Source organism: Lissotriton helveticus, chromosome 7 (assembly GCF_964261635.1).
Source record: "Lissotriton helveticus chromosome 7, aLisHel1.1, whole genome shotgun sequence".
Taxonomy (NCBI): domain Eukaryota; kingdom Metazoa; phylum Chordata; class Amphibia; order Caudata; family Salamandridae; genus Lissotriton; species Lissotriton helveticus.
This window is the reverse complement of record NC_136068.1, coordinates 588,388,257-588,411,603: the sequence shown is the minus strand read 5'-3', so window position 1 is coordinate 588,411,603 and position 23,347 is coordinate 588,388,257.

Here is a 23,347-nt window from a genome sequence, read left to right as displayed (position 1 = left end):
GCTTTATGTTTTCAAGCCTTTGGCTCACCAGCCTGGCCTGTTCCTATCTAACCCCCCACCCCATGGGAAAGCACCAGTGTTGCCTTCTACCTATGCCCAAATAAGAGACTGGTCCTACTGAATGAACACTCCACGTACCCTGAGATGGAACTCCTGAGCACCACCAAAACTGGCAAAGAGCTAATAACAAGCATTGGCATTGTAAATGACAAACATGTTATTTATGTGTTGGTTTTGAAAACAGATATATAAATGGCATTGTCATTTACAATGCCAATAGCTTAATCTCTCGCAAATGCGAGACCTATTGCATTTGCACCCACACACAGAGCCACACAAAGAGCCACACACACAGAGCACAGAGCCACACACACAGAGCCACACACACATAGAGCCACACACACTACAGAACCACACACACAGAGCCACACACACACAGAGCCACACACACACACACAGAGCCACACACAGAGCCACACGCACACACAGAGCCACACACACACACACCCACAGAGCCACACACACAGCCACAGAACCACACACAGCCACAGAGCCACACCCAGCCACAGAGCCACACGGAGCTACATACAGCCACAGAGCCACACACACACACACACAGCCACACACACACACAGAGCCACACACACAGCCACAGAGCCACACACAGCCACAGAGCCACACACACGCACAGAGCCACACACACGCACACAGCCACGCACAGAGCCACACACACAGAGCACAGAGCCACACGCACAGGGCCACACACACAGAGCACAGACCCACACACACAGAGCACAGAGCCACACACACAGAGCCACACACACACAGAGCCACACACACACTGAGCCACACACACACTGAGCCACACACACACAGAGCCACACACACACAGAGCCACACACACATAGAGCCACACACACCACAGAACCACACACACAGAGCCACACACACACACAGAGCCACACACACACACAGAGCCACGCGCACACACACACACAGAGCCACACACACACACAGAGCCACACACACACACACAGAGCCACACACACACACTTACCCAAAATAGTATACGAATGGGTTTACAATGGACATTTAGCAACACTACTAGTACCTTAAATGTTTAAATCGACGGGATTCAAGCGAAAGTACAAGCACTGTCAGGAAAAATCGAGTAGAGAGGAAGAGGGGAGAATAAAATGTAAAGAAAACGGCTGAAAAATAAACAGGCCTTGTGCGTCTCAAGTCAAAACTCGGAATGGGCTACCGCAGGGAAGGTTAATGCGCCTTTTGCTTAGTGACAGACTATAAGGTGCAGTGAGATAGTTCCAATGGTCAGTGTGCCGACAGTAGAACTATTAGTCTGAAAAGTCACGTTTTCTAAATGTAGTGAGATAGTTAAGGAGGATAATGCACTGGCTCCAGTGATTGTTTATAACTGTGTACCCGGCCAGCCCTGTGACCTTTAAGCCCCCAGGAGGTTGATATGTGGGAGGAGGGGTTAAGTGGCGGCTTGCTAATGTGTATCCAACAGCCCTGCATAGAGCCTTCGGGGGCGTAGGGGGTGACTGCATCTATGGGTCCTGCGTAGAACCACCAGGGTTTGCTGCTGTGCATCCATCGGTCCTGCATAGAGCCATGGGGAGAGGGGGTACTGTTCATCTATGGGTCCTGCGTAAAGCTCCCAGGATGTTGATATGGTGCAGCCATCGTTCCTGCACAGAGCCCCTGGGGGTCCGCACTGTGCATCCATCGCTCCTGCACTGTCAGGTGTCAAACACGGAGAGCGCCATCGGAGCAGCCTACATCGCCGAGCACAGAGACAGAAACTACAAGTCCCAGCCGCGGCCCCGGAAGAACTACTATTCCCGTGAGGCCATGCGCGGTACAGGCGCAGATCAAAAAAAGATGGCGACCGCCAAGCACAGCGTCGGATATTTCGGATCTGAGCCGGTGATTCCAGTCTCCTGATTGAGGTAGGGAACAGCATTTCAAGTACGTTCCTGGACAGACATTCTGTTACTCTGGTGTTCGTGTGCTAGAGCGGCTGCTCTACGCGAACCGCCCGGTGCATTTTCTTGCTCTGCCATACTCGCGGAGAAACTGCACAATCCTAGTCTTTGCCATAGCTCTAGCCACTATTTGGGTGTTGTTACACCGAGCGCTTCCCCGTGACATTGTACTGGCTACCTACAGACTGCCTATTGCCCTTGCTCTTCGTGGCCAGAAGTACCCGGTGACATTGATTATTGCCATTGCTCTTCGTGGCCAGAAGTAACCGGTGATTAGGCAACCGGCAGACAGCGTCTTGCCATTGCTCTTCGTGGCCAGAATATTACCGTGCACTTCTGTACCCCTAGTTGGCGAGTACCAGGATTGGCATTCTTGTGGGGGAACGGATCAGCCTGAATTGCTGTTCACCATTACTCCAAGCAGAGACAGCTCGAGTGGCATTGTCGGCCATTATTTAGCACGGTGCCCTCCGTTGGGGAATGTCAGGACTAGCATTCATGCGGAGGATGGTGCAACAGCTTACTTGTTGTTTAGGGTGACTGGAACCCGTTGTTCTTTTGTTCAAGACTTAGTATTTATGCAGGAGCTTCGTATGCTTAAATAAATACTCTTACATCTATCTATATCTGGTCTGTGTAGTGTATGCATTAGGCCTTCTATCCAGGTCATACCCAATCCTGAGGGCAGTCAGGGGTTACATGCAGAGAGCCCCCGGTGGTCCGCACTGTGCATCCATCGCTCCTGCACAGAGCACCCGGGGGTCCGCACTGTGCATCCATCGCTCCTGCACAGAGCCCCCGTGCCCTGCAGCACCTTTCACCCGACCATTCACGATGTGACGCGGGTTTAGCTGTAAATCATTTTTAAAACATATTTTTATTGCCATTTAACATAATCACAGTGTGAGAAAGGGCCATCTTTCTTGCACTGGTATGCCCCCACTTTTTTCTGAACTGCTGATGTGCTTTGACTGAGTGTGTACTGGGTTCCTGCCAACCAGGTACCCAGGGCCTGTGTTCCTTCCCTAAAAAGCTGTGTTGGAACTAAAACCCAATTGGCATCTGGCCACCTGTCAGCCCCTAGTAAATGGTACCCTAGGTACCCAGGGCATGGTGACCTGAGAAGATCCCTGAGGACTGCAGCTCTTATTGTGCCACCCTCAGGGGCCCTGTACCCTGACACCCACACACTGCCTTTGCAAGCTGAGTGTCTAAGTACAGAACTAAACAAAGAGTCGAGATGCCACACACCCCTGTGTGCCATGCCCACAGAACCCACTGCCCTGGCATACTTGTGACACCCCTCTAGCTGGGTGCCCTATGCCAGAGGTGTGGGCACAGGTGCATGAGCCCTGTGCCCCTACAGTTCCCAGGGCCATTCCTGGGCACTGTAAGTGCAGTGATGCCATTAAGAGTATATGGTGCTGGGAGGTTGTCATTACGAATGCCACAGGACCATAATGGCTACACTGAAGACTGAGAAGTTTGGTACCAAACTTCTCAGCACATTAAACCTGCACTGATGCCAGTGTGGGATTTAATGTAAAATGCACCGGAGGGCATCTTAGAGATGCCCCCTGAAAACCTAACCTACAATCCACATCTGGGCTGAGTGGCTGCAGAGGCTGCCACACAACAGCCATGTTGCTGGACCCCTGGGCGGAGAGCCCCCCGCTCTCCTGGGCCTGCAACAATGCACATCCTGGGCGAGGTGCTAGGTCTCCTCCCCCAGGATGGGCAGGGGGGAGCTTCAAAGGCATGCCGCCTCTGTGAGCTTCTCCAGACCATTTGCTGTACGCAGCAACTGGCCCCCACCAGTCCTGACTCCCACTCTGGCGGGAAGACTGGCGGGAAAAACTACGTCAGGAAGGGGGGGTGTGCCAGCCTGTGCCAAACCCACTCCTCAGGTGGGGGAGACGAGGTGAAGCACGACCCCGGGCTCCGGCCATCTTGAAGATGGGGAGCCCTGCCCAATCACAGCTAGGATCCTGCCCCCCTTCCACAGGAGAGGAGCAGGCTAGGGGGTGTACCCACCCCAGGACAGGGACCTATTGGTCCCTGCCCTTGCCCTACCTGTAACGCCCCTAAATTCAGTATTTAGGGGCTCCCTGAACGTTCCTTCCTCAGATCCCAAAAAGAAAAGAAGAAAGAAGACCAAGAGGAAGAAGACCCGCCGCACAGCTGCTAACCACAGGACAACAACAACTGACTTGGCCCCAGCCCTACCGGCCTGTCGATCCTGGAACCTGCTCCTGCCTTAATACCGGCGACTCCTGCAGACAGCAACCTTGGGACACCCAGAGGACCTGCCTGCCTCGACCCTCTTAAAGACTGGGACTCCCATCAGCAGAGGCTCTGCTGCAACAAGCCCCCTGGTGCCAGCCAGGAAGCTCCGGGCCAGCCCACTCTGCACCCGCCGAGCCCTGCCCGTTCCCGAGTGATCCAAGACCACGAGGACGACCCCCCGGCGACTGGGACCCGAAGTACAGTGCCCAAAGACCCTCCTCGACGAACCAGACGACGCCTGCAGACTCAGAACTAGGGACCCCCCAAAGACACCCCTGCACCCTACGCCCTACAGCCCCCTGTGCCTCCCTTTGGGGTACCTACGTGTGCTCCAAGATCCCAACTTACCTCTCGATGTGCTGGTCGCCCCTGGAGAGTCTCGGCCCCCGAGCCTGCAGCCTTTGTTCCCTTTTTACCTTTTCCATTGGATAACATTGAGCGCATGACGGCTGAAAAGCACCCTGCACCCAGCCGCCCGAGTACCGCTGGCTGTGCCACCTTTGTCCTATGCTGCTTCCCCCTTTGCCCGAAGCAAGTGACCAGGAGCCCAGCTCCCACAGCCGTGTGGCCTGTTAGCCAGTAGCCACCAACCCGGAGGCCGCCTGACCCCCATTGGATAACATTGGGCCTAACTACCTCTGCACCCGGCCGCCCCTGCGCCGCTGAGGGTGAACCAACTGTACCTACCTGACCCTGGGAGACCCCTGAGTCTATGCCCAGAACCACAACTTCACCAGGCGAGTACTCACCAGGAAACCGGTAACTCACTTACCTGCCATTGACTAATATTGACTGGTTTTGACTCGAAAAATCTTCAAAGTATCTACTTTTGAAAACTTAAAATATTCATATAAAATCATCCGAATTCAGAAATACTCACCTGTGATAAGGAGAGGAACCAGTACTGTACCTTGTAGCCCAGTACTGAACCGCAAAAGTAATCCCTAGCGGGTTTATTAGTAACTTGTATTTTCTCCATAGGAATCAATTGTCTGCTTTTCTATGAAATTTCTTCTAAGTGTCTACTTTTGAAAACTAGAAATATTCTTAAAAAATCATACGAAATACTAAAACGTAATTACTTACCAGTAATTACTGGATTACAAAAGTAACAAGATCGTACTTTACCAGCAACCTGAATTTTCTCCCATTGGATAACATTGCCAGATTTCTGTTGAAAAGTTTCTAAGTGTGAACTTGTAACGCCAACCGCCGCGGTGCAGGCGTTCTATTGAGTAGGCGGGGCTCCGTCGGCCGTTGGCCGACGGCAGCACCCACGAGGTAGTGCACGGAACGGGTTAAAATAGCTTTTTATTCCTGAAAAATCACTGCAATACCTAAAACGTTTTTGCTGAACTGTTTCCAGCTTAGACCCCAGGACTGAATCTAGGAGCCAGTCCTGGAATTACTAAAGTAATTTACAAAGTAATCAACTGTGTTTGTACAAGAAAATCCATTGAGCTCAAAGCTAAGTTGTGTGTAGAATTGTGTTGCCTACTGCAACCCCTGTACCTATTGTGTTTACAAAGTTTATTGCCTTTCTGCAAAGTACTCACCTGAGACCTCTCATATTGAGAATAGTATATTTTGATGCCTGTTGGTTCTAGAAATAAAACAACTATATCTTTGATATAAAAACAATTGGCCTGGAGTTCAGTCTTTGAGTGTGTGAAACCTTTTGCTGACTGAGTGTGTACAACAAATGCTTTACACTGTCCTCTGGTACTGCCTTACTGCTCGACCAAGCTACCACTTTAGAGAGTAAGGTCACACCTGGCTTTAACCTCTGTTATACCTCTGGGGTTTGTGGACTCTATACACACTGTACCTTATTCTTGTCCAGTATATATAGAGCCACTTTCTCACACACAGGTAAGCAGATACAGTCACTACAACTTTCCAGTCTCCAGTACCACTGCAATATATCGCACCAACATTGGACTTGGTGCCAATGCCCAGTAATCCATCATATCATCTACAGCTCACAGTCAGAGTTCATAACAGGGCACAAGTCGTAAAAAAAGAAGTGGGGTGTCGCAGGCACCGGAAGTGACATCACAACAGGAAGTGACGTCACGAAAGGTGCCGAGCTCCTCGTCCCAGAGAGACCAAAGAGTGAAGTCCAGCTGTTTGGCAGGGGGGACGGCGTCCCCCCGGTTAAATAAGTGGGGGGACGCAGTCCACCCGCGTGGTACCCCAACTCGATCTCTAGTTCATAACAAACACAATGCATACAGGAATGCTCGGCCTTCCTAGCTACTGCCCTACCTGAAAACCTCCTCCTGCTGTAGTGTATTATCCAAACTTCAAAGCCTGCCACCCTGATGGCAAATGACAGATGCAGTCCAACACTGAGCCCCTCTGAGTCATGGAGGTGAGAAGAGCAATAATCACAGCCCAGCATCACTCGTAATGTTTTGTAATTTAAAAAGAATCCTAAAATCTTTTTTGATCTGTAGGGGATCGAAACGACGTCTACCATACCCTACAACCTCCTATATAAGATACTTTATTGTACCTGTATTAGGCAAATGGATGTACTCAAGGTGTTTTGCACTGGAATGCATCTCCATCACAGTGTGTATCACGTGTGAGAACCTAGCATGTTTGTTGTTAATATTTAATGGAAGGCTTGGTTATGTGATGGTATAATAAATATGTCTTTTCAGCAAAACGTTCTAAATAAGTGACATTAAGTGTATATTAAGTAATTAACATATGTACAACTTTAGGGAGCTCTGTTTTTCTGCAAATTACAACTTCACAGCATCAGGAACTGCGTATGCCACATACTGGTAAGTCAGCAGAGCACCTGAAGCAGCCAACTTTGATGGTTGAAAGAAAATAGAACAGGCAAACATTGTCAGTGATGGCCGCATTCATATATATTTGTTAAAATCAGCTTGTCGAATAGCTCGAGAAAGAGGTCTATGAAAATAACACTTCATGGAAGTAAGAGCGATATGCACGTTTTGGCATAAGCAGGTTGTGACCTTGTGCACCATACAGCTTTGCAAATCCTTTTTCAGTCCTGATTGTGGTGACTACATGTCGGGTAGGAATGGAAGTCCCGTTCTATTGATCTTCGTGTCAAAAACGGATTCAGTGGTCACCATCTTTCATTGGTAGGTGTAGTGTCCTAGCCTGAACACGGTCTAGTGTTCAGAGTGTCTGTATTACACTTTACACCCACCCACCACAGACGTCATGGTGTCACATGACGCTGGCAATAAAAGGGGCCGAGCGCACGTGCTCGTGGCCATTCCCACTACCCTCATCTGGTGTCTGTGTCAGTCATTGCTGCTCCTAACATGCGGGCCTAGGGCCCTCCACCTCAAACTTTACAATGGCGACGAGGCCGGTAGTGCAGCCCATGCGTGCCACTACCCACTGCTAAATCTACAAGAAATAGGGGAAGAGAGCTGCCCGCCTAGAGGGCATCCCCTGCAGCAGGGCGCTGCGCGCCGAGAAGCCGGTGGGCACGTCGGAGCCCCGCAGTGACCGGGAGCCCCACAGCAAGCCGACCGGAGCCCACCCGCGTCGACCGCCACCAACGAGTGCCACCGAAAACAAGCGGACCGCCCAGTGCCCACCTGCGACGGCCGCGTGGCTAAAAACCCTCACCGGAGAGGCACACGGGCCGGGCGGAGCCCACCCGCCGCGACCGCGACGGAGCATCTGGCCCGCCGGCCGAAGGTGAGCCCCACGGGCGAAGTGCCCGCCATGAACTGTGCCATAAATAAGCAGGACCAGCGGAGCCCACCCGCGGCCTGCCCGAGTCGTCCCCCGCCCCCGCCGCGTGTGTGCTTGGAAGCGGCGGGGCACAGAGACTGAAGACCGCGGTGAAAATAAGTGCGGCCGGACCCGCAATCACCAACGACTACGAGGGGGAGGGAGCGGAGTAGCTAACCGCCTCCCGACCCCCCTCGCCACGTCATCCGGGCCAGCGGAGCCCACCCGCGGCCCGCCGGTAGCCCCCGGCGAAGGAAGACTCTGCAACGCCAGCGGAGCCCACCCGCGGCCTGCCGACGGCACCCCGAAAGGAAAAGAAACTGCAGAGCCGACGGAGCCTACCCGCGGTCTGCGATGTCAGTGGCAGGTCTCCGCCGCGCAGCGTGTGAGAGTAGAAGCTGCTGCGGCGGGAGACCGGTGAGCAGAGTCTGCAGGGCCGGAGGAGTACCAGCGTCTATATAGGCAGAGCCGGCGGAGCCTACCCGCGGCCTGCCTCACGTGCACCCACCCAGCGAGGAGTGAAGGGGGCGACGCGCTTCCCCTGCCTGCGGGGGAAACGTCTCCACTGCCCCCCCCCGCCCGCCAGAGCCGAGAAGCATCAACACACCCCCCCCCCCCCTCGCGAGGACTGCCGAGGCTGCAGCGGGCGGGGAGGGGCAAGAAGGAAGCGCCTGCATGCGGCCAGTGCGGCCGCGATCTAAGGTGTTCCCACCTAGCGGGCAGGAACAAAGTGCCGGGAAGCGGCCGCGCCGCCAATAACAAAGGTGCCCCCTCCTTGAGTGCTCCGTGTGAGGAGCAGAGTGCCGGCAGAGCGGTCAATACCGCCAAAGATTAACCAGCAAGACACTGAGCATGGTCCTCCCCCCCTGCACATAGCCACTGAAGTACCTCGCCTCCATGCCTATGCCTCCTGCCCCCACCGGTAAATAGGAAAAGGAGACGGACTTACGAGGAGGGCAGCCCGGTGCCCAGCACCCAAGGACAGGGACTCAACAGGAAGGCAGTGTGAGGCCAGATTCCCAGCAGTAGCTCCAACCCCAGCCCCCTGTGCACCGAGAGAGCACAGACAATAGAGTGCTCAATCAGCGAAGAAGGTATCAAGCAAGGCAGGCTGCTGACACAGTGAACACTGCCACCCAGTGGCCAAAAGGCAAAGCACACCTGCATTTTCAAAAAAAAAAAAAGAACTAAAACAAGCATTGCACAACGCAAGCTCAGTCAACAGCATCAAGGGGCATCAGACTGAGTAGCGCCCCCAGGGAAAGCATCTAAACTCCCGCAGCAAGCAAGCATCTAAACCTCACGCAGCAAGTAACTGCGCAACAGCGCAAGTGACACCCACACACACCAGCAAGGAGTCGGCGGCTGCCACTTCCAACGCGACGTGGGAAAAGGCACCAATGCCTCACTAAGCATCCAAGCACTCACAGGACGTCTGGAGGAAACGACTGCCAAGCACCTGAAGAACGTCCAGGGAAAAGACTGCCGCGATCAAAGGACGGAGAGAGCAGCGACGCCTTGTGGCCACAGGCGCTCACCGCAGCATCAACTACTCCCGCCAACGGTCCAAGGCATCAAGTACCTGACGACAGCCAAAGCAGCAAGTACCCAACGTCACGCAACAGGCGTCCCAGAACCCTGAACAGTAAGTGCGCAAACAACGCGCCACGTGGCGACGCACAGCCACCGCAAGCAGAAAGAAGAATGCATGCAGCGCCATCGCGCAGAACAATCTTCGCGAACGATCGCCCATCAAGTGCCGACCCGCGACAGATCCATGGCGCCTCCCAGGAGCCGATCCGCAGAATGATCGCCCATCAAGTGCTGACCCACAACGGGTCCCCCAGGAACTGTTGTAGCACAAAGTCCGACAGGACGACTGAAGGCAACCTGCCAGGCATCGGCAGAAGTGGACCACCAACCGGTCCAAGACGTTCAACCATGAACAGGTCTACAAACATGGACCCCCGAACGTCACCAACAAGCATCAAGAAAAGAAAGCATCAAGAAAAGAAGGTTCGCGACACCAACTCTGGCTGCTGAGGAAGAAGGAGAAAGTGTCCCCGACGGGGACAAGACCAGGGGTACACATGCAGGGTGCGCGCACTGCATGGAGGACCCAGGTCAGAAGAGAAGACACAAGATCGGTCCAAGTGATGTCGCGATGCAGAAGGAAGAAAAGAAGAGATCTGAGTGGCACGTCTGCCACTGCGAAAAGGAAGGAAGAAAAGAAGAGATCTGAGTGGCACGTCTGCCACTGCGAAAAGGAAGGAAGAAAAGGAGAGATCTGAGTGGCACGTTTGCCACCGTGAAAAGGAAGGAAGAAAAGGAGAGATCTGAGTGGCACGTTTGCCACCGTGGAAAAAGAAGGAAGCATATCCATGTGGCCTGTTGCCACAATTAAGAGTAGAAGGAGAAGTCAGTGCGAAGCAACGTCCCCACAGGGAAACAACTAAGGAAAGACAGAGAGGAGTGCAGGAAGACGAAGACCACTCACTCCCAAAGAGAAGTAAGGTGACAAGTGCCAGGACAACGGTGCGAGGAACACGAGGCCGGAAGAACACCAGTGGCAAAGAAGACCAGCTGACAGACGATGTTTCCGCACACCCAGGATCTGCGGAGAGGAGCAAGCGAGACCGTTGGTGACATCCACCTTTGGGGTCACACGGACACTGGACACATGCCAGCCGTGGTGACCCAGGGGCAGAGGCCTCCGGGACGCAGTCCCCGCGACGAGAGACGGTCCTCCGACGCCCATCCGAAAGGTCCGGGGAGGGCGAAGACATCGCAAGCAAAGACAGAAACCAACAGCTACCTTGGGACGAGGCTGCGGAATCTGAGGTGAGACACATCGTCTCTTCCATACCCCCACTGACGGCGGCGCAGGAACAACTGATGTGGACACATCCAGCCCAGCGCGAATCCGAGAAGAGGACCTCAAGGATATCCCGTGGCAGGGGAACACCGACGAGAGGGGTCATCCTAGTGAGAGGGATGCCTTGCAACGGATCTGCCTTCTGCCAAGTAGGACACAGACTACAAATGAAGCTAAGGCCAAGACCGGAAATCGTGCATCACTCCCCGGCGAACCACAAGAACTCTAACTGCACCCGTCGCCATGGAAGTGAGCAAATGAAGGACTGTGAGGACAATCTTGTCGCAGAGTCATCAACAGACTGTTTCCATCGAGCACCACAAACCGGTGCCACTGTGAACTGATGTTCCCCGCAACAGATTGAACACCGTCCGTGGTTCCAAGCAGCGGCGGATTGAAAGACACTGCGGAAGCTGAACACTTTACTGCATCCTGATACATGTTATTTTCCCCACAGGTTGATTTCTGAATGTGGGTCTTTGCAATTAAAAATGGGAGGGATGTAGTGTCCTAGCCTGAACACGGTCTAGTGTTCAGAGTGTCTGTATTACACTTTACACCCACCCACCACAGACGTCATGGTGTCACATGACGCTGGCAATAAAAGGGGCCGAGCGCACGTGCTCGTGGCCATTCCCACTACCCTCATCTGGTGTCTGTGTCAGTCATTGCTGCTCCTAACATGCGGGCCTAGGGCCCTCCACCTCAAACTTTACAGTAGGTAGCTTCTGGTACAGCATACCCTGACCTCTTTTTGAGCACGTGTTCAGGATTACTGTGTGGCCTACCTCTCAGCACTGACTTCCCTTGTGTTTGTCTCGATTCGTTTGTTTTTGCATATTTATATAGCGCGAACTCGACCCGAAGGTATTGGAGCGCTTTACGTGAGCACCAGTTAAGTTACACGAGGACACATTCATATTAAGTGATTTGCCCAGAATCACAAGACGTTGAGCGTGGAACCGGAGCAGGGCGAGGGCTGCACACTTTCCCGAATGGACGGGACCCTTTGTTCCACATGCATCAAATATCCCTGTGGAAGCATGTCATTCTTCTTGCAGGGGACTGCAGCCACACCAGGCGCATTCGACGTTTGATCCATCAGGTGGGAAGCTCTGACTGCCATATTTCGTCCCTTGCATCCTCTGTGTGCCTGGAGAGATTCGCTGGCTGCTCGAACGTCAGCGTTGTGAGCGTACACAGCCCCAGCCAAACGTTTCTAGCATATTCTGGGCCTCTGCAGCTGCTTCTTTCTAAACGCAAATGACGCACAGGCACAGCCAGCAATTACTTGTGATTACAGCTATGCTTGCTAACCCCCCAAATCCTGCATGCATGTCTTCAGAGCCGTGACAAATGTATCAGTTGCCTCCCCAGATTTCTTACGCATGGAATAAGAGATACTCTGTGATGAATCTTCGTTTGAAGCAGTCAATACTTCATGAAACTGTTTTTTAAACTTACTTTTGTCAATATGTCTGGGTTCAAAAACAATTTTGTGGAAGAAGGGCCCTAAACCGTGCGTCTGAAGGCCTCTTGCTCTCCTGATCCTTCACAGCCAGGGCCACGAGGCAGAGGTAAACACGCACTGGCAATGCCAATCCGGCTGGCTTATAAATGCACGGCCTAGCCAGACCTAAAAATCCATGTGTGTTGACCGCCTTCCTCCCATCTATGCTGCTGCCTGGGAGAAACGCCATCAATTATCTAGTTATCTAAGCCACTGTAAAAGCATTGCAATGGCATGTACGTGCCCCAAAAAGTTCAAGCTTAGGCAGATAGTTAAATAAACAAAATGTTCACAGCAGTGTGAAGGGCAATCACTTTTTGGTGGAAGCACACAATTTCTGCCCAATCAAAAACAGATGCTCCTGGCTTCCAACGTGTGGGCAGAGCCAAAGCCCCTCTCCGGGTGATACTCACATAATTGTCTGGCAACAACTAGGCTGTCAAGCCAGACCATAAAAACACGTGATGCATTGGGCCAGTCTGAGACCCTGGTTCATAAACTGACTGATGCCAAAATTTTGTGTTTGCTATGTTCGCCCTAAGTGACCAAGGATATCCCCAGAAGTGGGTCCCTTGCACGCTGTACCACTGGATTCAAGCTAACCTGGCTGATGAGGGGAGAACCCCAAATCTGGTCCCAGTAAGCTTGTTTCTGGTCCAGGGAGGACATGGCCTGGCAGTTCGGGCTGGACTGTACCCATGAAGAGCAGGGTCAAGACTGATTTGCATATGGCTGGGTCCAAACTGGGGTGGCATAGTGAGCAAAAGAACAATGGATGAATGAATGAAAATTTTATTGCCTGTAGTTAATTAACCCGTTCGCTGCTTCTCGCGAGAAATGCACAAGCGTGGACGCCCGCGCATGCGCAGTTGTCATCAAGAAGTCGTGATGGAAGAGAGGGCAGCCCGGGGACCCCGCAGCTCAGGTAAGGCGTTTTAATCCTTTATATCATGTTTTTTAAGCTTGTATAATAATTGTTAATAGGGCGAGTGGGAGGCAGGGCTGGTCAACTTCGCCAGCCGCGGAGGGGGCAGAGTTTTCCCTACTCTGCCTAATGCTCGGAGCACGGAGTAGGCAAAACTCCGCACACTCTGTGTGTGGAGCGGAGCTCTCCGCCCACCCTTAGTAAAGACGCATGTGTTGGAAAGACGCATACGTTGTAAAGCCTTTGTGGTATTTGCATGTGGGGGTTCAGCCGTCGTTGTTGATGAAGAGGTGTGAGAGTGACATACAGTTTATGGTTTTTAGTAAGCTGGCAGGTTTGAAGAGCTCTCAGGTCCCTTTATGATATTTCCTATGACTAGGGTCCACTAAAAAAGTGATTACATTAGGTTGTTCATTCTGAGATTTTTAGTTTAAAATGTAAGTTCCCAATTAGGCATAGGTCGGAGGAGAAATGGTGGGAAGATCTTGTGGAATGGGCTTTGTTACTATCATCACATAATGATTGTCACTGTGAGATGTCAAGAAGCTTAGTATGTAACTTAGTGGGACTTGCAGTGATGGTCAAAATTAAAATCCTCATTGCTGGCAGTATGGGCCAGATTTCTTAATTATTTCCTGCCTGTTGAGTTAGTGGTGGGTGGTTTATTGCTGTGGACTGGTACAGTACTGGGTGTCACATAGGGGTTGTCTCCTTTTTTAATGAGGAAAGATGATAAATCAATCTAAATTATCATATATACATAAATAACAGTGAGATCTTAAAATCAACATTAAGGTATATGTACATGGTACAAAGATAAAAAGCAGTTGTGACACATGGAGACATAATTGTTAAATTCATAAAATCTCATATAAAAGGATAAAAGTAACTGTATACAGTTAATGATTGGAACCTCCTTAGCCATCACTCTTCCCCATTATTCTCGCTGTTTTTTTCCTCCTTTCACCTTTAACCATCGTTTTTCCCCTATTAATCTCACTGTATGTTCTCCTCCTTAACCATCATTTTCCCCCATTAATCTAGCTGTGTTGTTTCCTCAACCATCATTCTCCCCCATTAATCTCACTGTGTAATCTCTTCCTTTCTCCTTTAACCATCGTTTCCCCCCGTTGTTGTTGACCAAGCATTACCTTGGCATTTTTCCATTTCTTAAATAATTTTTCTATTTTCTAGCTTTTTTTCCTTGTCACCTTTTCACTCTCATCGCCTCCTTCCCGCCCGGATCCCTCTCCCTCCCGCTGACTCCACCCAGCGCCCTTCCCGGGAACCTGCTGAATGGAGGCCACAGCATGGCTGTGCAGTGGACGCACACAGTGGTCGAGCCACGCTAAAGGCAAGGCAGTCTGCACCTGGACGCAGCCAGAGCAGGAACCGTGGCCCCCGGCCAACCCACAGCTACACCAGCACCGAATTCCTAGCCTTCAACTGAGAACCTCGCAACACCGACTACACCCGTGCTTCTCCACGATCAACCGCAGAACCTTTATCCAGGCACCAGTGCCCCTTCCATTGTATCATAGAATCCCCCGCTAAAGAACCACCACCATCTGCCACCACTGCAGCTTACTGCACTGCTTGCTGTTCAACAACCGTTCACTCCACAAACAGGCCATTGAGATCTGGGACACCATCACATCCCTAACACAGGATGTTATCTTCCTCACCGAAACCTGGCTCAAACCTCCATCAGCACCCGACATCTGTACAGCCATTCCAAATGGATACAAGATAAATCACTGGGACCACATCAACAAACACGGAGGTGGGATATCCATCATCCACAAAGAATCACTCAGCTGCACAGCCGCCACCAACAGTACAACCCCCACCATGGAACACATCAACTTTCAAATCCACACCGACTGCAAAACAACAGTAAGAGGCACTCTCGCCTATAGATCCCTAGGACCTCAGCCTGCCTTCCCCAACTTCACTGCCCCTTGGGCCAGCAACTTGAAAGACTGCATCTTCCTCGTGGACCTCATCTTTCACCTCGATGACCGAACACCACCAACCTCCTTGAAAGCATGGACACCATCCCCTTCATGCAACTAGTCACCGATCCCATGCACATTGCTGGACACCATATTTTCATACAGCAATATAATCACGTACAGCAACTCCTTCAAAATCACCTGGTCCGACCACTCAATCGTCCACTTCTACATCACATCCACCCGCAACATCCCCACCTACCAGTCCATTAACCCCCACAGGAGATGGAGCAAAGTAACGAAGACCTTTGGACCAACACCCTAAGCACCTCCCGCCAGACATCACCTCTAACCTCGAGGTGGCTGTCGAAAACTTCAACAAATGGATTACTGACTGCGCTGACATATTCACACCCCTCAAACCCACCAAAACAGACAGACCCTCCAAACACTCAGACTGGTTCACTCCAGAACTTAAATCCACTGAACGCAACTGCAAAAGGCATGTAAGGGTCTGGTACACCACAAAATACCCAACGACCGAGCCAACTTCAAAGTAGCTCTCAATGAATACCACCAACACCTGAAAACCACCAAGAAAACAGCCCTCACCACCCGCCTTGATGCCTGCTCCAACCACAGCAAGGAGCTCTTCTGCATCATCAAAGAGTTCACCAACCCCGAAGTTACAGAGATCACCCTCTCCTGGGACCTCTGAAATACCCTTGCAGATTTTTTCTACAACAAAATCGCCACCATTAACAGACACTTCAGCTCCCAACCACCCGTAGCCAACTTCAACAGACTTTTCAAACTCACCGATTCCAACAGAAAAACAATAACCATGTGTGACCCACTTTATACACAGACCACTGCTACTATCATGAGCTCCATCTACTCGGGAGCTCCCAGAGATCCCTGCCTTCACCACATGTTCATCCTGGGGAACAGCACCATCAGCAAAGAACTCACCACAATCCTTAACTCATACATAACCTCTGCCTCCTTTCCAGAGGGAAAAATGTGCGCAGAAGTCAAACCGCTCCTCAAAAAACCCACAGCAGACCCCAAAGGACCACAAAACTACCGGCCAATCTCCCTGCTACCATTTCTCACTAAAGTCTTGGAGAATGCAATAAACATCCAGCTCACCAACCACCTAGAAAACAACCTCCTAGACCCAATCTTGATTCCGCCCAAATCAGAGGAGAGAAACCACCCTAAAATCACACCCACCAATGATATATGGGCTCTCCTAGACAGGGGAGAAACTGCTGCTCTGATCCTCTAGATCTCTCTGCAGCCTTCAACACCATGTCCCACTACACCCTCCTACATGGGCTCCACTAGATGGGGGTCTGAGGAAAAGCCCTCAAGTGGATTGCGTCCTTCCTCTACGAAAGAACCCAGAGTGTTCGCCTCCCACCCTATACCTCGGGGCCTAAGAATATTATCTGCGACATTCACAAACGGTTCTCCTTGAGCCCAACCTTGTTCAACTCGTTCATGACCCCCCTGGCCACCTTGGTCGGATCCCATGGTATGAACTTAATTTCTTACTCTGACGACACTCAGCTCATCCACTCCCAATCCTCTGACCCTGCCATCACCAAATCCAACTTCCACAGGTGCATGACCATTGTCGCCAGCTGGATGCAGAACAGGTGTCTCAAACTCAACGCCGACAAAACTGAGATACTCATCTTGAGGAGCAACTCCTCCCCATTGAAGGACTCTTCACCCACAGAGCACGCAAGAAATCTTAGCATCATGCTCAACAGCAACCTCACCATGAAGAAACAGATAAACGCTGTCTCATCTTCCTGCTTCCTCACGCTACGCATGCTCTGGAAAATCTTCAAGTGGCTCCCCATCAGCACCAAACCCACTGTCACCCTAACCCTTATCAGCAGCCGCCTGGACTACGACAACTCCCTCTACGTGGGGCTCACCATAGAACTACTAAACAGACTACAGCTCATTCAGAACGCAGCAGCCTGGCTTGTCCTTGACCTGCCTAGGAGGACCCACATCAACCCTCATCTCAGAGCTCCCCAGCAACAAACGGTCCCAGTTCAAACTCCTAACCCACGCCTACAAGGCCCTGCACTCCAAAGGACTAGCCTACCTTAACCACAGGGTGAATTGACACCAACCCGTGATACAACTGCGCTCCGCATCCCTCTCCCTAGTCCACATGCCCCGTATCCACGGAATCAGGGTTCTCCAACCTGGCTGCTAACTCCTGGAACAGCCTTCCCCTCCACCTGCGAAAGGCGTCCACCCTGCAGAAGTTCAGGAGAGACCTAAAAATCTGGCTATTCGACTGACATCCCTCCGAATCTGACACCCCCAGCGCCTGGATACCCTCACGGGTGATAAGCAGCGCTTTACAAATCCCGTTTGATTGATTGATTGATGATTCGAAACTTCATTTAGCTGCCAGCTATTATTTAAGCCAGGGGGTCTACATCCAGCCAAGATTTGGTTAGACAGAGCTTTGCTATGAACAATAAGTTTGAAAGTCGGGTGGGGTCCGTCCTGGCTATGCCTCTACTCCCAAATGGCACATTCTCTGAATGCCCACACTAAACAAGCATTTACAATGCAATGGTTTTGCCTTTGTTAAAGTTAGAGCTATTGGCATTGCTCTTGACACTCTGAAGCTCCACTCTGCACTCTGAAGCTCCACTCTGCACTCTGAAGCTCCACTCTGCACTCTGAAGCTCCACTCTGCACTCTGAAGCTCCACTCTGCACTCTGAAGCTCCACTCTGCACTCTGAAGCTGCACTCTGAAGCTCCACTCTGCACTCTGAAGCTGCACTCTGAAGCTCCACTCTGAAGCTCCACTCTGAAGCTCCACTCTGAAGCTCCACTCTGAAGCTCCACTCTGAAGCTCCACTCTGAAGCTCCACTCTGAAGCTCCACTCTGAAGCTCCACTCTGAAGCTCCACTCTGCACTCTGAAGCTCCACTCTGCACTCTGAAGCTCCACTCTGCACTCTGAAGCTCCACTCTGCACTCTGAAGCTCCACTCTGCACTCTGAAGCTGCACTCTGAAGCTCCACTCTGCACTCTGAAGCTGCACTCTGAAGCTCCACTCTGAAGCTCCACTCTGAAGCTCCACTCTGAAGCTCCACTCTGAAGCTCCACTCTGAAGCTCCACTCTGAAGCTCCACTCTGATGCTCCACTCTGATGCTCCACTCTGAAGCTCCACTCTGAAGCTCCACTCTGAAGCTCCACTCTGAAGCTCCACTCTGAAGCTCCACTCTGCACTCTGAAGCTCCACTCTGCACTCTGAAGCTCCACTCTGCACTCTGAAGCTCCACTCTGAAGCTCCACTCTGCACTCTGAAGCTCCACTCTGCACTCTGAAGCTCCACTCTGAAGCTCCACTCTGCACTCTGAAGCTCCACTCTGAATCTGCACTCTGAAGCTCCACTCTGCACTCTGAAGCTCCACTCTGAATCTGCACTCTGAAGCTCCACTCTGCACTCTGAAGCTCCACTCTGAATCTGCACTCTGATGCTCCACTCTGAATCTGCACTCTGAAGCTCCACTCTGCACTCTGAATCTGCACTCTGCAGCTCCACTCTGAATCTGCAGCTCCACTCTGCACTCTGAAGCTCCACTCTGAAGCTCCACTCTGAAGCTCCACTCTGAATCTCCACTCTGAAGCTCCACTCTGAAGCTCCACTCTGAAGCTCCACTCTGAAGCTCCACTCTGAAGCTCCACTCTGAAGCTCCACTCTGAAGCTCCACTCTGAAGCTCCACTCTGAAGCTCCACTCTGCACTCTGAAGCTCCACTCTGCACTCTGAAGCTCCACTCTGCACTCTGAATCTGCACTCTGAAGCTCCACTCTGAAGCTCCACTCTGAAGCTCCACTCTGAAGCTCCACTCTGAAGCTCCACTCTGAAGCTCCACTCTGAAGCTCCACTCTGAAGCTCCACTCTGAAGCTCCACTCTGCACTCTGAAGCTCCACTCTGAAGCTCCACTCTGCACTCTGAAGCTCCACTCTGAAGCTCCACTCTGAATCTGCACTCTGAAGCTCCACTCTGCACTCTGAAGCTCCACTCTGAAGCTCCACTCTGAAGCTCCACTCTGAAGCTCCACTCTGAAGCTCCACTCTGAAGCTCCACTCTGAAGCTCCACTCTGAAGCTCCACTCTGAAGCTCCACTCTGCACTCTGAAGCTCCACTCTGAATCTGCACTCTGAAGCTCCACTCTGCACTCTGAAGCTCCACTCTGAAGCTCCACTCTGAAGCTCCACTCTGCACTCTGAAGCTCCACTCTGAAGCTCCACTCTGCACTCTGAAGCTCCACTCTGAAGCTCCACTCTGCACTCTGAAGCTCCACTCTGAAGCTCCACTCTGAAGCTCCACTCTGAAGCTCCACTCTGAAGCTCCACTCTGAAGCTCCACTCTGCACTCTGAAGCTCCACTCTGAAGCTCCACTCTGCACTCTGAAGCTCCACTCTGAAGCTCCACTCTGCACTCTGAAGCTCCACTCTGCACTCTGAAGCTCCACTCTGAAGCTCCACTCTGCACTCTGAAGCTCCACTCTGAATCTGCACTCTGAAGCTCCACTCTGCACTCTGAAGCTCCACTCTGAATCTGCACTCTGAAGCTCCACTCTGAAGCTCCACTCTGAATCTGCACTCTGAAGCTCCACTCTGAAGCTCCACTCTGAAGCTCCACTCTGAAGCTCCACTCTGAAGCTCCACTCTGAAGCTCCACTCTGAAGCTCCACTCTGAAGCTCCACTCTGAAGCTCCACTCTGAAGCTCCACTCTGAAGCTCCACTCTGCACTCTGAAGCTCCACTCTGAATCTGCACTCTGAAGCTCCACTCTGCACTCTGAAGCTCCACTCTGCACTCTGAAGCTCCACTCTGAAGCTCCACTCTGCACTCTGAAGATCCACTCTGCACTCTGAAGCTCCACTCTGCACTCTGAAGCTCCACTCTGAAGCTCCACTCTGAAGCTCCACTCTGAAGCTCCACTCTGAAGCTCCACTCTGCACTCTGAAGCTCCACTCTGCACTCTGAAGCTCCACTCTGAAGCTCCACTCTGAAGCTCCACTCTGAAGCTCCACTCTGAAGCTCCACTCTGAAGCTCCACTCTGAAGCTCCACTCTGCACTCTGAAGCTCCACTCTGAAGCTCCACTCTGCACTCTGAAGCTCCACTCTGAAGCTCCACTCTGCACTCTGAAGCTCCACTCTGAATCTGCACTCTGAAGCTCCACTCTGCACTCTGAAGCTCCACTCTGAATCTGCACTCTGAAGCTCCACTCTGCACTCTGAAGCTCCACTCTGAAGCTCCACTCTGAAGCTCCACTCTGAAGCTCCACTCTGAAGCTCCACTCTCCACTCTGAAGCTCCACTCTGAAGCTCCACTCTGAAGCTCCACTCTGAAGCTCCACTCTGAAGCTCCACTCTGAAGCTCCACTCTGCACTCTGAAGCTCCACTCTGAAGCTCCACTCTGAAGCTCCACTCTGAAGCTCCACTCTGAAGCTCCACTCTGAAGCTCCACTCTGAAGCTCCACTCTGAAGCTCCACTCTGCACTCTGAAGCTCCACTCTGCACTCTGAAGCTCCACTCTGAAGCTCCACTCTGCACTCTGAAGCTCCACTCTGCACTCTGAAGCTCCACTCTGAAGCTCCACTCTGAAGCTCCACTCTGAAGCTCCACTCTGAAGCTCCACTCTGAAGCTCCACTCTGAAGCTCCACTCTGAATCTGCACTCTGAAGCTCCACTCTGAATCTGCACTCTGAAGCTCCACTCTGAATCTGCACTCTGAAGCTCCACTCTGAATCTGCACTCTGAAGCTCCACTCTGAATCTGCACTCTGAAGCTCCACTCTGCACTCTGAAGCTCCACTCTGAATCTGCACTCTGAATCTGCACTCTGAAGCTCCACTCTGAATCTGCACTCTGAAGCTCCACTCTGAAGCTCCACTCTGAAGCTCCACTCTGAAGCTCCACTCTGAAGCTCCACTCTGAAGCTCCACTCTGAAGCTCCACTCTGCACTCTGAATCTGCACTCTGAAGCTCCACTCTGCACTCTGAAGCTCCACTCTGCACTCTGAAGCTCCACTCTGAATCTGCACTCTGAAGCTCCACTCTGCACTCTGAAGCTCCACTCTGCACTCTGATGCTCCACTCTGAAGCTCCACTCTGAAGCTCCACTCTGAAGCTCCACTCTGAAGCTCCACTCTGAAGCTCCACTCTGAAGCTCCACTCTGAAGCTCCACTCTGAAGCTCCACTCTGAAGCTCCACTCTGATGCTCCACTCTGATGCTCCACTCTGAAGCTCCACTCTGAAGCTCCACTCTGAAGCTCCACTCTGAAGCTCCACTCTGAAGCTCCACTCTGCACTCTGAAGCTCCACTCTGCACTCTGAAGCTCCACTCTGCACTCTGAAGCTCCACTCTGAAGCTCCACTCTGCACTCTGAAGCTCCACTCTGCACTCTGAAGCTCCACTCTGAAGCTCCACTCTGCACTCTGAAGCTCCACTCTGAATCTGCACTCTGAAGCTCCACTCTGCACTCTGAAGCTCCACTCTGAATCTGCACTCTGAAGCTCCACTCTGCACTCTGAAGCTCCACTCTGAATCTGCACTCTGATGCTCCACTCTGAATCTGCACTCTGAAGCTCCACTCTGCACTCTGAATCTGCACTCTGCAGCTCCACTCTGAATCTGCAGCTCCACTCTGCACTCTGAAGCTCCACTCTGAATCTCCACTCTGAAGCTCCACTCTGAATCTCCACTCTGAAGCTCCACTCTGAAGCTCCACTCTGAAGCTCCACTCTGAAGCTCCACTCTGAAGCTCCACTCTGCACTCTGAAGCTCCACTCTGAAGCTCCACTCTGAAGCTCCACTCTGAAGCTCCACTCTGAAGCTCCACTCTGAAGCTCCACTCTGAAGCTCCACTCTGAAGCTCCACTCTGAAGCTCCACTCTGAAGCTCCACTCTGCACTCTGAAGCTCCACTCTGAATCTGCACTCTGAAGCTCCACTCTGCACTCTGAAGCTCCACTCTGAAGCTCCACTCTGAAGCTCCACTCTGCACTCTGAAGCTCCACTCTGAAGCTCCACTCTGCACTCTGAAGCTCCACTCTGAAGCTCCACTCTGCACTCTGAAGCTCCACTCTGAAGCTCCACTCTGAAGCTCCACTCTGAAGCTCCACTCTGAAGCTCCACTCTGAAGCTCCACTCTGAAGCTCCACTCTGAAGCTCCACTCTGCACTCTGAAGCTCCACTCTGAAGCTCCACTCTGCACTCTGAAGCTCCACTCTGCACTCTGAAGCTCCACTCTGAAGCTCCACTCTGCACTCTGAAGCTCCACTCTGAATCTGCACTCTGAAGCTCCACTCTGCACTCTGAAGCTCCACTCTGAATCTGCACTCTGAAGCTCCACTCTGAAGCTCCACTCTGAAGCTCCACTCTGAAGCTCCACTCTGAAGCTCCACTCTGAAGCTCCACTCTGAAGCTCCACTCTGAAGCTCCACTCTGAAGCTCCACTCTGAAGCTCCACTCTGAAGCTCCACTCTGAAGCTCCACTCTGCACTCTGAAGCTCCACTCTGAATCTGCACTCTGAAGCTCCACTCTGCACTCTGAAGCTCCACTCTGCACTCTGAAGCTCCACTCTGAAGCTCCACTCTGCACTCTGAAGATCCACTCTGCACTCTGAAGCTCCACTCTGCACTCTGAAGCTCCACTCTGAAGCTCCACTCTGAAGCTCCACTCTGAAGCTCCACTCTGCACTCTGAAGCTCCACTCTGCACTCTGAAGCTCCACTCTGAAGCTCCACTCTGAAGCTCCACTCTGAAGCTCCACTCTGAAGCTCCACTCTGAAGCTCCACTCTGAAGCTCCACTCTGCACTCTGAAGCTCCACTCTGAAGCTCCACTCTGCACTCTGAAGCTCCACTCTGAAGCTCCACTCTGCACTCTGAAGCTCCACTCTGAATCTGCACTCTGAAGCTCCACTCTGCACTCTGAAGCTCCACTCTGAATCTGCACTCTGAAGCTCCACTCTGCACTCTGAAGCTCC